This window comes from Eublepharis macularius, chromosome 7, assembly GCF_028583425.1.
Source record: "Eublepharis macularius isolate TG4126 chromosome 7, MPM_Emac_v1.0, whole genome shotgun sequence".
Lineage (NCBI taxonomy): Eukaryota > Metazoa > Chordata > Lepidosauria > Squamata > Eublepharidae > Eublepharis > Eublepharis macularius.
Window position 1 is genome coordinate 129,416,953 of NC_072796.1, and position 15,544 is coordinate 129,432,496.

Consider the following 15,544-nt stretch of genomic DNA (forward strand, 5'->3'; position numbering starts at 1 on the left):
GCAGCTGTGCCGGTCTGCAGTGGAATAGCGGGATTTGAATTCAGTGGCAACTTAGAGACTAAAATTTTGAAAATCAAAGCTCTCTTCTTCAGAATTGTATATAAATGTGTACACACATAGAGATCTGTATATAAACTGTTGATAATGATAATGATAACGATAACAATGACATTCAATTTATATACCACCCTTCAGGATGACTTAACATCCACACAGAGCGGTTTACAAAGTATGTTATTTTTATCCCCACAACAAAACACCCTGTGAGGTGGGTGGGGCTGAGAGAGCTCCAGAGAGCCGTTAGCCCAAGGTCACCCAGCTGGTTTCAAGTGGAGGAGTAGGGAATCAAACCCGGCTCTCCAGATTAGAGTCCCGAGTTCTTAACCATTACATCAAACTGGTTTATTTATAAATAAATAAAGGAGCTTTGGCTCTCCAAAGCTCATACCCTGAAAACCTTGTTGGTCTCTAAGGTGCTATTGGACTTAAATTCTGCTGTTTTAAAACAAACAATAGTTTTTTCTGTCATTTTGGGGGGCTCTGCCCAATGTTTCAGCCCCTGCCTCTTGATGCAAAGTGGTGCCAAAGACCAGTGTGGATAGCTTTGTGGAGACAGGAAAGGGACTCTGCACATGCTCAGAGAAACCTCTCCTTTTTGTCATTAATACTTCACAAGTTCTGGGCTGGCCCCATTAGTAACTACTTCGAGGAGCCCTAGTTTTTAAAGTTTCAGATAAGTAGCCATGTTGGTCTGCAGTAGAACAGCAGGATTGGAGTCCAGCAGCACCTTAGAGACCAACAAGATTTTCAGGATAGGAGCTTTTGAGAGTCAAAGCTCCCTTCTTCAGATACTTAGGGACCAAAACGGGAGCAGGGAGCTTTGTCCCTCGAAAGCTCATACCCTGAAAATGTTGTTGTCTCTAAGATGCTATTGGAACCAAATGCTGCAGGGAAATAGGGTTGCCAGTTAACCAAATGTGCCAGTTGACAAAGCGTCCACCTGCAAGCGAGAGGACAACGGTGTCAACGGGTGACTGCCATGCCTGGGTCCCCACCAGGACTTGCAACCCTCTCTACAACTGCCCTCTGAATGTTGCTTTCCTCTCACTGATGGCTAGGGGTTGCCAACTCTGGGTTGGGAAATTTTTGGAGATTTGAGAGGCGGAGTCTGGAGAGGGTTGGGTTTGGGGAGGGACCTCAGTACGGTATAATGCCATAGTTTTCAGCATCCAAAGGAGCCATTTTCCCAGGGGGATCCTGATCTCTGTTGTCAGGGGACGGTGTAATTTTGGGAGATCTCCAGCCACCACCTAGGGGTTGGCAACCCAAGCATTCACTCAATTCACTCTTCATTGCAAACACCAGAGCCACATGGGCATTTTGTCAGCGGTGCTTTTCTGACCTCCCAGCCTTGTGGTGGAGTGTCAGAGGGGGCCAGTGGGAGAGGGGGAAGTAGGAAAGACCACTGATAGTGCAATCCCAAGCAGAGGTACTCCGGTCTAAGCCTTCTGATTTCAATGGACTTAGACTGAAGTAACTCTGTTTAGGATTACACTGTCAGTCTGTGGCCATTTCCATGCGGCTTACCTTGTTCCGGAAAACAGCAAAATCTCTCATGAAATTGCACGAGAAGGCACTGTTATCATGCGAGAAGGCGCAGTTATCACACAAGAAGGTGCTGTTATCACACGAGAAGGCGCTGTTATTGCATGAGAAGGCACTGTTATCGCGCGAGAAGGCGCGATAACAACATCTTCTTACAGGTACAGAGTAAGAACTGAACCGAACTCCTTGATTTCACCTAAGGAAATATCAATTATGTAATGCGAAAGGCTTTGGTTTCCTTTCCTGGGCAGCATAAAAAATTTAGCTGCAATCTGGTACATTTGAATTGTTATGGCAACCAATTAGTACACAAGTGTGTTCAATAAATAAAGCTAGAAACATTTTTAGGGTTGCAAGATTTTCAGGTTTCTCAGGTGCCAGTTTCCTCAGATTAAGCGATCTCCTTGTGAGGAGTTTTTGCTGCTTCCCCCTCCCTATTAAGTTACGGTTGACTTATGAGAACCCCATAGGTTTTCAAGGCAAGAGACTTTCAGAGGTAGGGTTGCCAATCCCCCTGGTGGGAATAAGAAGTAGAACCAGCAACAAGAACCTTCCCAAAGTACACAACACAAGTACAAAATCTAGGTCAATTTTTTATATACATATAAAGTGCGAAGTGCTAGAAAATTGTGCAAATTCAACATATAAATGTAATCAATTTAACTAACAGTATCTAACTGGTGGGGCAAATCGCAGAAACTAAGGGCCAAGCTACAAGTGACGAATGACACTTGAACGGCAAGTGTATTTCTCCATGTTCACTTGCCCTCCACTCAATCCACTTGCCGTTCAAGTGTCATTCGTCATGTGTAGCTTGGCCCTAAGGTTGTATTTTATACAAAATTATTCAGTAAAGATTCACTACAAAAATACAAAAGGAGTCCAGTAGCACCTTTAAGACTAACCAATTTTATTGTAGCATAAGCTTTCGAGAATCAAGTTCTCTTCGTCAGATGCATGGTACAGAAACTGGTCAAATATAGAAGAGGAGGGAGGAGGAGGGGAGGAGAAAGAAGAGGCAATTAGGGCGTGAGAGGGAGGGTGCAACCAAAACATTCCTTTGCTAGTAAATGTAAACATCTCCTTTTGGTGTTGGGGTCAGTTGGAGTTTGCCCTGTTAGTTTGTAGCAACAAAACCAATTCCAATGCAGTATAAGCCTTCGATAACTACAGCTCTCCCCGCCAGATGCATCTGACAAAGAGAACTGTGGTCCCCGAAACCCCATGCCAGGTGCCACTGGGCTCCCCCAGACCCAGCCTCTGTAAAGGAAATCTGTTACCTGTGATAATGTGATAACCATTCATAGTCCCTATTCAGTCCCAGCTTGACAGAGTCAAATTTGCATATGAATTCCAATTCAGCATGGTTATCTGACGAAGAGAACTTGATTCTCGAAAGCTTATGCTACAATAAAATTGGTTAGTCTTAAAGGTGCTACTGGACTCTTTTTGATTTTGCTACCACAGACTAACACGGCTAACTCCTCTGCATCTACAAAAATACATGCATTACAAACAATACATACAATTTATGGGCCAAGCTACAAGTGACAAATGGCACTTGAACGGCAAGTGGATCAAGTGGAGAGCACGTGGAGGGCAAGTGAACAGGGAGGAATACACTTGCCGTTCAAGTGTCATTCGTCACTTGTAGTTTGGCCCTATGTTCAATACAATTTCTGTACAAGAAAAATCAGTCCCAATATAATGAACTAGAAATGCACACAGGCATTCAGCCCAGTTCATGAATGAATGAATCTCCATTATGAATCAGTTGTGGCAACTGAATTTGTATTGAAATTGTATTGTGTTGCACTTCATACTTTATATATATATATATATATATATATATATAAATTGACCTAGATTTTGTAATTGTGTACTTCGGGAAGGTTCTTGTTGTTGGTTAATCTCCCCGGTGGGGGCAGGGAATTCCCCACTCCCAGCTTCCTCTCCCCCACTCACCAGGCTGGTAGGGGGAAGGAGCAGGAACGGGCCTCCCAGAGTACGCTCTTGGTACCGTGCGATGACATCACTCCCAGGAGTGACATCATTGTGCAGAACCCAGGAACACGCCCAGGCTTCGTGCCGGGTCAATTTGGCCCATTTGGGGGCCCAAATTGGCCCAGTGCAACGCCGAGAAGCACTTCCGGGACAAATGTAATGATGCCACGCCTGGAAGTGATGTCGTCATGCCATGCCGGGCGCACGCACACACTTTGTGAGCACATGACAAGAAAGAAAAGGTAAGTGCTGGGTGCCCCCCTTCCTACCAGGGTGGTAAAGGAACCTGGCAACCCTTTTCAGAGGGGGTTTGCCTTTGCCTGACTCGCTGGAGCAGCTTTGGACTTCCTTGGAGGTCTCCCATCCCAGTACGAACCAGGGATAACCCTGCTTACCTTCTGAGATCTGACACGATCTGGCTAACTTGGGGTTTATTACCCAGTAATAATGATCTTAAGCATATTTTAAAATATAGAATAAATGTAAGAAGGCCCATCCAAATATCTATAGAAAAAAAAAAACCTTAGGAACTTGGGTTTCCGTCTATTTTATCAACAAAAATCCATGAAGGTATTTTTCCCCCTTAGAAAAGTCTCAAGCAGATGGGATTATCTGTGATTTTTAACCCTGGGATTTCTGAATAGGGTTCTGTATTCTGATAGATTCAAGGGTTAGAAGCAGGGCTTTTTTCCGGAAAAAGAGGTGGTGGAACTCAGTGATGGAACTCAGGATCGTACAATGATGTCACTTTGGGTCAGCTGGAACAAGGGGGGAGTTTTTAAAAGTTTAAATCGCCCTCAGCGAAAATGGTCACATGGCCAGTGGCCCTGCCCTCTGATCTCCAGAGAGAGGGGAGTTTAGATTGCCCTCCACGCCGCATGGCATGGAGAGCAATCTAAACTCCCCTCTGTCTGGAGATCAGGGGGCGGGGCCACCAGCCATGTGACCATTTTCAAGAGGTGCTGGAACTCCGTTCCACCGCATTCCTGCTGAAAAAAAGCCCTGTATTTGGAAGAGTCAGTTGACTTTTGACATGTTGGGTAGAAACAAAACTCTGTTCAAGCTGAATATTATGAACCATTTCCCCAAAGATAGCCTAGCTTGAATTCTGGCCCTGAACTCTATTAGTAAGTTTCTTGGGTGTGAATGATCCATCTGCTTCTAGGAAATTTATTACTGATTTTTATGTTAGCTGCCTACATTGAATTGGATACTGGAGAAAGCCTGCAATACCAATGATCGAATTATCCATATTAGATTTATTTTTTATGTTATAGTGTTGCCAGTGATTTTTGCTCTCTACTTTTCATTGCTTAAATTCATTTGTATAGTGTACGTGAGTTGGTTTTACATTCAGTTTATTTTGTATGTACAGTGGCCAAAACTGATAATCTGTATTTTGTTCTGGGCCAGTGGCACAATTTATAATGTCTCTGCCTAGGATCAGAAGACTGTAAATTTGACTCGTGCCTGGATTATGAATGTTTGAAAAGGCCAGGATGCACTATATAGAGGAGATGTTGGCCTCCATGCTTGTTTGGTTGTCGTGTGAAACAAGATGCTGGCTAGATGAACCAATGGGTCCGATTCACCATGATGCCTCTTATGTTCTTGGAGTGAGCCCTCAAGTCAGAGTCAGGAGCGGTGCCAGGGTTTTCGGTGTCCGCACGCACACACACACCAGCCTGTGTGATGATGTCACATGTGACATCATCAAGGGCGTGCACACGAGCCGGTCCAATTGCTGCGGCGGGTGGCTGAGACGGTGCATAGGTGGCCTCCCAGTGCTCCCGCTCGGTTGTCCTGCGCCACCCCAGATGCCTGCCCATGGCTGCTGCGCCCGGCTGGGGGCGTGTGCTGGCAGTGGCAGCAGCACGGGGCGGGAGGGCTGGGAGGCTGCAGCTCCATGGCGCGCGCTCCCACCCCCAGCGCCTCCTCTGGTGCCCCCTCCAGAGCCCCGCACCCTGAGGCAATCGCTTGCCTGGCCTCAATGGGTGTGCCGGCCCTGGTCAGAGTTGCTTTATGGCGACTTCTGGCAGGATTTTCATGGCAAGAGACTAACAGAGGTGGTTTTCCATTGCCTGCCTCTGCAACCCTTGTCTTTGTTGGAGGTCTCCCAGCCAATTACTAACCAAGGCCGACCCTGCTTAGCTTCTGAGATCTGACGAGGCTCTCATCAGGCTCTCATGGGCTATCCATGTTATGTTCTTACAATACCTATAATACTGAATTATTGATATACAAATAACACCCCAAAAATGCATACATAGTGTGGTAAAAAAAATCAGTGCAAAGAAACAGAAAATGTGAAAATCAAGAATTACAGTTTTGGTTTGCATCATGGAGACACCTTATAATTATTCTAGAATATAAAGGAACTTATTTCACAAAATTACAAAGACCCAGCGAGAGAGAGAGAGAGAGAGAGAGAGAGAGAGAGAGAGACAGAGACAGAGACAGAGACAGAGACAGAGACAGAGACAGAGACAGAGACAGAGACAGAGACAGAGACAGAGACAGACAGAAAGAGACAGAGAGAGGTAAACTTGATTTAAGTCAAGCGTGTATACCTGCCATTCTTCTTGGTAATTTAAATCATTGAATGAATGAATCAATGAATTTAAATCAATGATTTAATTGCCTTCATTCGAAACAATCCACCAAAACATGACTCGAATTGAGGGCTACTGGTCTCCTTTGAAACCTCCGTGTCATTTAGAATAACTTTAGAAACAACCTGAAATACTCTATCTGGGGCAAGAGGGTGATGCTGAATCAGTTTATCTCTTTGGCCGCCTGATCAGAATCTTTTCGAGGGATGGATGATGAAATACGTTGGGAAGAGGGAAAGAGGGCTGCCGCAGCTTTTTTAATCTGCTTATCACCTAATTTCAGAGGATGCTTTGAGGAAAAGGATAAGAGGAGCTCGGAGCACACTCTGTGTGCGCTAAAATCAAATGGGGAGGGAGGGGATGAAGGGAAGGACACGCCGGGGATGGAGCGGCTTGTCCTACTGAACAAGCACAGAACAGAGCAAAGAAAAAAAAGGCCACATCTTTCTTGAAGCAGAGTCCTCAAACTATTCTGGGTTTTTAAGGGATCCTTAAACAATGCTCTCAGCGGTAAAATCAATAGCATTGTCCTGGAAAAAAGAAAAAATTGTCTTCTTTGTCAAGCTGGTTTGTGAAACTGTGGGATTTCTTTATCATGGACAAAATATCAGACCACCTTTAATCTCTAGATAATCCATACCAGCAGTCAATATTCCTTAAACAGTGGTTGCCTTTTCGAGATTACTCATGGAACACAAAACAGACAGATGCTTTCAATCCATTTGTATATATGGTTGTTGTGGATTTTCCGGGCTGTATAGCCGTGGTCTTGGCATTGTAGTTCCTGATGTTTTGCCAGCAGCTGTGACTGGCATCTTCAGAGGTGTAGCACCAAAAGACAGAGATCTCTCAGTGTCACAGTGTGGAAAAGATGTTGGCAGGTCATTTATATCTACTCAGGAAGGTGGGGTTGGGCTGAGTCATCCTGTAAGAGTTTCCCAGGGTGTGGAATGCTAATGGAGGGAGGCTTCACTGTATCCTGAGGAGGTTCTTTTGCATATGGATTGGTGCTTGATATGCTAATCTTCTCTGCAGGGCTATTGTCAGGTATAGAGTGTTTTGTTAGCCTGGTGTTTTTCAGGACTGGAAACCATGCTCTATTCATTCTTAAAGTCTCTTCTTTCCTGTTGAAATTGTGCTTATGCTTATGAATGAGAGATCTCTGTCTTTTGGTGCTCCACCTCTGAAGATGCCAGCCACAGCTGCTGGCAAAACGTCAGGAACTACAATGCCAAGACCACGGCTATACAGCCCGGAAAATCCACAACGACCATCGTTCTCCGGCCGTGAAAGCCTTCAACAATATACATTTGTATATAGTTTCATAGCGCTGTCATGATATGTTATTTTCAAGACCGCTAAGTATTTTTATTGTTATTCTTATTCCTAAATGCTGTTTCCCATGGCAAAACTGATTTCTGTATAGTAAGATGTTAAACAAGTTTGTAGTAAATTTGTGTTCGTAAAAAACCATATAAATATTTTTTTTAAAAAAAAACCTGCCAGGTCTGCTCAAAAGTTTTGAACAGACATTTTTCTTTTAGTATAACCATGTTATACGATTGGTCAAATGACCATAAATAAAGAAAAATGAAATGAAATTGGGTGTGGGGGGGGGAATGAAGAGAGAGATGATTTTTCGAAAAAGACAATTTCAAGTGGGAAGAGCAAGATTCGAGTCCAGTTGCAACTGAGCGACTAACTGGATTTCTGGGGTCTGAGCTTTCAAGCTCCCTGGGAGCGTTGACTCACTTCATACTATGGAAATCTAGTTGGTCTCTAGCGTACCAATTCTGATAGCCCAACAACATTACCTAAGACTTTGCATGAAAAAAAAATTAATTGGCAGTTCTGAGCCATCCCTTTTGCCCTGTCCACCATACCAAGAGTGTTCACAAAGCTGCTGACCAACCCCATCATCTGTCTCAGAGAGAGAGGTATTCATGTTCCCTTATACCCAGACGATCTCCTGATCAGATCAAGCTCAAAAGAAAATCTCACCACGTCACTCAGTTCACCATTCAGTTCCCACAAAGCTGGAACGCCTGAGTATGATCATAATCACCAAAAGAGCATTGTCTATCCCTCACCAAAGAAAAAGCCGGGAAGACCCAACAGCTGGCCAAGACTGTCATCAGAGGGCAAAATCACTTCTCATGACACAACTCAAACTGATGGGTTTACTAGCAGCCATCAACAACGCGACACCGTGGGGTCATCTACATGTGCAAGACCACTTCAGACCCTTCTCAGATCTTACTAACAACAGATCATGGAGAAGACAGGTCTTCTCATTCAGGTGCCACTTCAGATCAAAACCAGTCTGAGCCAAGGTTTTCAATAGACCTTTCATCTGTTCTATGATCCACTTCCAACTGTCCCATTAGGTTGCTTCACCCTGTTCCACAGATCCTCAACGTGTTGTCCAAGGGACTCGTGAACACCTTTTCTGGTCCCCCAAAAGTGTTTTAGAAAGTGGGTGGGAACACATAGGTCCTTTGCCCAGCAACGTTTTTCGTGGCCACTGAAGATTTGACTGGCTGTGCAGATTTTAACATTGTTTTGGCAGCAGCTGCCACCACAGAACTATGTGATCGAAGGTAAGCTGCCGTAGCCATTGTGCGGCTGGCTCTGCCTCCTGCAATAGCCTTTGTGTGTGTGGCTCTGTCTCCTACATCAGCCTTCGTGTGGCTGGATCTGTCTCCCGCAGCAGCCATTGCGTGACTGGACCCACCACAATATATCAGAATGCCACAGGTGACAGCAGTCTCAAAAAGGTTGGGGACCCCTGCTTATTCCTTCCTAACAGTGCAGCACAGAGCAATCAGCTGTTTGTACATGCACATTCTCATACGACTCAATTAGTTCTGTTATTTCCTACCCTGCCCTGTTCTGGCTGTACCCCTTAGCCAGGCACATGCTTAAATAGACAGTTAAATCAGTCAGAAATTATATACATCTGTGGTAAGTAAATGCTGTATTTGGAGAAATAAAACTATCGCTTGTTGTTTATCTACGAAGCGGCATTTGGTGACATTTATGACTGCCAGTCTGTTTGGATCAGCAGTGTTTTCGTGCATGCATTTGAAAAGGGTGTGTGTGTGTGTTGTTCTGCTTGTTCATAACTAAACGAACCCCAGGGATCAGCTTCCATTTAATCATCACTATCAAACACGTTCAATGCGGAATGCATGGCCCATCGTTTTCAGCAGAGGCAGAAAGAAACAATCAGTTGACCTCCCTGTTCAACGATAGGTCAGCATCGCTCATGTGACTAATCCAGGAAGACAAAAGCAGTAGAAGCTAGGGGGAAAGAGCAATAAAGATGTAGCAACCTGGAGTAACAAGAAAAGAACAAGAACAACAAGAACAACAGATCAAGATGGGTAGCCATGTTAGTCTGACTGTAGCAGTAGAAAAGAGCAAGAGTCCAGTAGCACCCAGAAGACTAACAGAATTTGAGGCAGGGTATGAGCTTTTGTGAGCCACAGCTCACTTCTTCAGTGAGGTGCTACTGGATTCTTGCTCTTTTCTGCTGTTAACAATAATAATAACATTCCATTTATATACCGCCCTTCAGGACAACTTAATGCCCACTCAGAGTGGTTTACAAAGTATGTTATTATTATCCCCACAACAATCACCCCGTGAGGTGGGTGGGGCTGAGAGAGCTCCAAGAAGCTGTGACTGACCCAGCTGGCTTCAAGCAGAGGAGTGGGGAATCAAACCCAGTTCTCCAGATTAGAGTCCTGCTGCTCTTAACCACTACACCAAACCACTACACCCCTGGGGGGTGGGGGTGAGGGATCTCCTGCTCCCAGCCTCTGCCGCCCCACCTCTCACCTGGCCTGTGGGGGGGGGGAGTGCAGAAACGTTGGAGCACTCACACAGACACATACAAAATTTCATCTCAAAAGATGTCCCCCTATCGTGCAATACGAGCCGCCTTTAACGCTGTGCTACATGATTGCTGCCAATGTCTTTAATTGTTCTTAATTGTTTTTTTATGTATTTGTGATGTAAATCTGCTCTGAGCCCACTCACGGGGAAAGCGGAGTATAAATTAAATAAATAAATAAATAAATAAAATGAACAGCAAAGCTGGGCTCATAACTGAAGAAGAATTAGCATTGACTTCTCTTTCCGTATCAGCATACAAACAGCGAGCGGAGCAAGTTCACAGAAAGTCTCTCTCCTTCATATTAAACTGCCATATGCAGACTCGCGTGATTGGTCCCTGCCGTTCTGTATCACTCGCTCTGACTGCCAGCAGCTCTCCAGATTTCTAGCCAGTGAAAGAGCCGCCCCAACACCTTCCACCTTCCATCTTGTAGTTGAAGGTACCAGGGGGATCCTCTGCTTGCAAAATGCGCGCACTGCCCTTGTCCCATAGCCTGCTGCAAGATCTTGCCCTCCCTAAAAAAACTGCTTCTGAAAGTTAGGAAATAGTAGCACAGTCATGGGAGAGACAGGAGAGCGAGTGCAGCAAGAACAGGGATGGAGAGAAACCGCCTTCCCCCACACCTCTTGCACAAGCCCTTCCAAGACTGATCTTGCATGAGTGAGGATCGGGTTCCCAAGTCTCCCACTGTGGAGGCAGACCTCCTGGCAGTCCTCATTTGGTTGCCCATCAGTGCTCTTTAAAGACTGGCAGGAGAAAAATGGCATCAAATCGAGGAGTGGGGGGTGGGGGGGCAATAGTACTGTGTTGGGCACAACTTAACTTCCAGCAAAAAAAATGAAATTGATATTATGACATCCCAGGAACACATTAGGCTTTGCCAAAAACTCTGTTCCTGCCCCCAAATGCTCCCAGGGGTTCCAGATTGTAGCTTGGCAACCCTAGGTGGTGGAGTATGTTGTGGGTATGATTTCTGTCAATTCCCCTTACCTGCATTGCATTCCATGTCATCTCCAATGGTTCCCTGACTGTCAAGATCTGGTTTGGGGAATGCAGAAGGCTGCAGGGTGAAGCGGAAGAGATCAGTTCCCTGACAGTCAAGATCAGGTTTGGGGAATGCAGAAGGCTGCAGGGAGAAGCGGAAGAGATTAGTTCCCTGACAGTCAAGATCAGGTTTGGGGAATGCAGAAGGCTGCAGGGTGAAGCGGAAGAGATCAGTTCCCTGACTGTCAAGATCAGGTTTGGGGAATGCAGAAGGCTGCAGGGTGAAGCGGAAGAGATCAGTTCCCTGACAGTCAAGATCAGGTCTGGGGAATGCAGAAGGCTGCAGGGAGAAGCGGAAGAGATCAGTTCCCTGAGAGTCAAGATCAGGTTTGGGGAATGCAGAAGGCTGCAGGGAGAAGCGGAAGAGATCAGTTCCACGACCTCACTCTATCTATAGTTCACAGAATCCAAGCCACGTTTTTTATCTCTGCTCATGGAGCTGGGCACCAGAGAGGGAGAAATTGCTATTCCGGCAAGCAGATGATGAAACAGTTCTATGCACATCATTAACAAAGTGAGCCAGGCATTCCCCTTGCCTTCTGCTCAAAGAAACCAATGCTGAAAATTTTATCTGCGGTATCCAGCACCAGCCTAGCAGGAAAGAAATAATATTATGCATTTAACAAGGGGAAAAAAGGCGAACAGCAGTAGCGTTCGTTTGCTTTGAAAACACTTATTTAAAAGTCAGAAGCAGCTCAAAGAGGGAAAAGAGAATTTCTCCAGATGCTCAGTTGTGGGAATACAATATTTAAGCTTTCATGCGAGGAAACTTTTTAAATCTTGGGCTGCAACTGAGGGAAGAATAAGAGAATTTCAGATATAATAATAATAACAACAAAAACATTCAATCTATATACTGACCTTCAGGACAACTTAATGCCACACTCAAGAGTGGCTTATCTTCACAACAATCACCCTGGGAGGTGGGTCGGGCTGAGAGAGCTCGGAGAGAGCTCTAAGTGACCCAAGGTCACCCAGCTGGCTTCAAGAAGAAGAGTGGGGAATCAAACCTGGTTCTCCATATTAGAGTCCTGCCGCTCTTAACCACTATACCAAACTGGCTATATATGTGTGTGTGTGTGTGTGTGTATTCCTATATATTCTTCATGGACTAGGAACTGTGGTTTCAAGCATATATCGTAAAGCCTGAAGATCCAGCTAGTTTCTTTGTTTGTAGTTTCCTTATTTATTCCACATTTAACAGCCAGTGTTGCCTAGTGGTTAGCGTTCTGAACTAGAATCTGGGAGAACAAGGTTTGAATCCACAGTATGACTGGGAGCTTTCTTGGTGACCTTGGGCCAGTCACATATTCTCAGCCTGATCTACCTCACACGGTTTGTCGTGAGGGAAAAATGAAAGTAAGGAGAATGATGTAAGCCACTCTGGGGAGAAAGGCTGGGTATAAATGAAAATAAATAAATAAATAAAGCCATGTTCACACATTATGGGGAATTGCTTACACTCTGTTTCCGCATCGCTTCAGCTCTGCACTGGATTCCTGCTAGTTTTTAAATCTTTGCAAATTTGCATGTATATGCCCATCACATGTTTATTGAAATGTCTTTGGAATTAACTGTACTGACTCATGCTATGCAATCCACCTTGAGTCTCAGTGAGAAAGGCAAACAAACAAAAATACATACACACTGCACATATGGACATACGTCTTTTTGTAAGAGTCAGTGTGCATTCACGTTATAAATGAAACTGGTGGACAGTTCCCGAACAAATATGGAGGTTTCTAACATGCATTAAGCTGTGCATGCCCTGAGAATTAAGCAATGCTTGTAGAAAGAAAAATCAAGTGTATCTGGATTGTTAGATGCATTGATTTTTCTGTGTACATGCATTGAGTCATTCTTCTGTAACATGTAATGCATGCACAGCTGACTGTGATTACAGCTTCCCAATTAATCCAGGGAGTGGTCCCCAGTTCCATTTATAATGTGAAGCCATCTTGCCTCTGTACACAGGGGACATGTACACATTCACTGTATCTTGTGAACAGGGCTTCTCTGACTGCTAAAGTAGGTAAAGGTAGTCCCCTGTGAAAGCACTGAGTCATTACTGACCCATGGGGGGATGTCGCATCACGACATTTTCTTGGCAGACTTTTTGCTACGGGATGGTTTGCCGTTGCCTTCCCCAGTCATCTACACTTTACCCCCGGGAAACTGGGTACTCATTTTACCAATCTCGGAAGGATGGAAGGCTGAGTCAACCTTGAGCCGGCTGTCTGAACTCAGCTTCCGCCAGGATTGAACTCAGGTCGTGGGCTGCAGTACTGCAGCTTACCACTCTGCACCACGTGTTAGAGTGCTAAACCTGCATCTGCCATGTGAAGGACACACCATTTTAGTGGTGAGACGAGAAAGGGGGGGAGGGGAGAGCTCTTCACACATGAAAGTCTGCCTGTCAGCTCATATTTTGCTCATCCCAGGTGTCATATTGTGGGGAGGTGCAAATCTGGTAATGTTCCCTTATTGTATCGTATAGCTATTTTAACATCATCCCTTGAGGGAAAAAAAGGTTTGCTTTATTTTCATTTTCACTTTTTATATTGGTTGTTGATTGGCTGGTTATGGCTTAGCAGTAGGGTGACCAGGCAACTGGCAGGAAACTTACCTGCTGCTGGCAGGGGTGGGGGGTGAGGTGGTGGGCTCTTCATCAATGTTATGATGGTGCCAGAGACATCCTCATATCACCAGCGATGCGTTGATGTCACTCTGGCGCAGGGCCGGATCTTGGGAAAATGCAGGGTGCACTTTGCCACTTCTAGTTTAACCTGAAAGTGACACCAGCATGCCTTGTTCTTTCTCACCCTTTCCCCCTCCCCAGTTTCTCCTGCTGATACTGGAGGAATTCCAGGCATTGCAGAGGATTGGCAGAAGATTGCCTGCTATAAATGGAATTTATTTTATTATTTTTATTTATTATTGTTTATTATGTATTATTATTTATTAAATGGGAATGTGGCATTTTATTTATTAATCTTAAATTTTATTATTAATTAATTAATTAAATGGGAAGCTGGAAAGCCTACTTAATAGGGACCAAATAGAGGTGCCAGCCATGGCCATGTGTGGGCAGAAATGGCAGAATGTCACTACACCAATAGCACAATGTCAGTTAAATACCTGGAAGTGACATCACTTTGGTTAAATACCTGGAAGTGACATCACACTACCAGTGCTGCACCAGTTTTTAAAACTTGTTCTTCTTGCTGGTCCTTCTTGTGGACAAAATCGAGAGGGTGCAGAGGAGAGCGACAAGGATGATCAGGGGTCTGGAGACTGAGCCCTACGAGGAAAGGCTGAGGGCCTTGGGAATGTTTAGTTTGGAGAAGAGGAGGTTGTGGGGGAACATGATTGCTCTCTTTAAATATTTGAAAAGCTGTCATTTGGAGGAGGGCGAGGAGCTGTTCCAGTTGGCAGCAGAGGATAGGACCGAAAGCAGTGGGCTTAAATTACATGCAGAAAGGTACCAGCTGGATATTAGGAAAAACTTTTTCACTGTCAGGTGGAATCAGCTGCCTAGGGAGGTGGTGAGCTCCCCCTCACTGGCAGTTTTCAAGAAGAGGCTAGGTGAATATTTGTCAGGGATGCTTTAGGCTCATCCTGCATTGGGCAGGGGGTTGGACTAGAAGGTCTGTATGGCCCCTTCCAACTCTGTGATTCTGTCCTCAGCAACAAAGAGAGAGAGCAGACCGTCTCTTGCTGAAGCAGGAAAGCTGGTCTCCCTAGGCCCAAACCAGGCCTTTCTTCTGTTGCATTAACATTCTGATCTGTTTTGGTAGCAGGATCTGTGGAATTAATACACTGACAAACTTAGCCTAAGAAAGCTGAGACCCAATTATCTTTGTCCCTCTGTGCCAACATTCATTATACACGTCAGTGCTTCAGGGAGGGGGAGAATGGCATTCAACTTCCTCCTCTTTCCCTGATCGATATATAAATAGTCCAGCATATTTAGCTCCACGTATAATGACTCAGATTGTTATGTCTAGAGGTCTTCAGTCCAATGACTAGTTGTGACAACTGCAAAAGAATGTTCAGAAGTGGGAAGCCTAACTTTTTTTTAAAAAACCTTTTAGTTTTAAAGGTAATCAACTTAGGCTGGCAGATCTGGGAAGGCAAAAACTTTTTATCTGACCCATCACCCACCAGCTAATGTCCTGTGCCTGTTTACCTGCTATAGGGTTGCTATGGCAGGAGCTGTCCTTACCTACCATCACTCCAAGCAGTGGTGGGAGTTTTTTTTTTTTTTAAATGTATCCTGTGCGCTTCTAAGTCACTTCTGGGGAAAGTTTTACCAGAGAGTTCTCAGCAATTTCTAGAGCTACTCTATGTCACTTCTGGGTTTTCGATCAATCAAGTG

General features: G+C 44.8%; 1 protein-coding gene across 1 annotated transcript in view; it reads right to left on the bottom strand.

Annotated features, from left to right (window-relative positions):
- The window catches only part of ADCY8 (adenylate cyclase 8), a 177,104-nt gene that overhangs the window by 101,025 nt on the left and 60,535 nt on the right, over nucleotides 1-15,544 (bottom strand). The window lies entirely within an intron of this gene.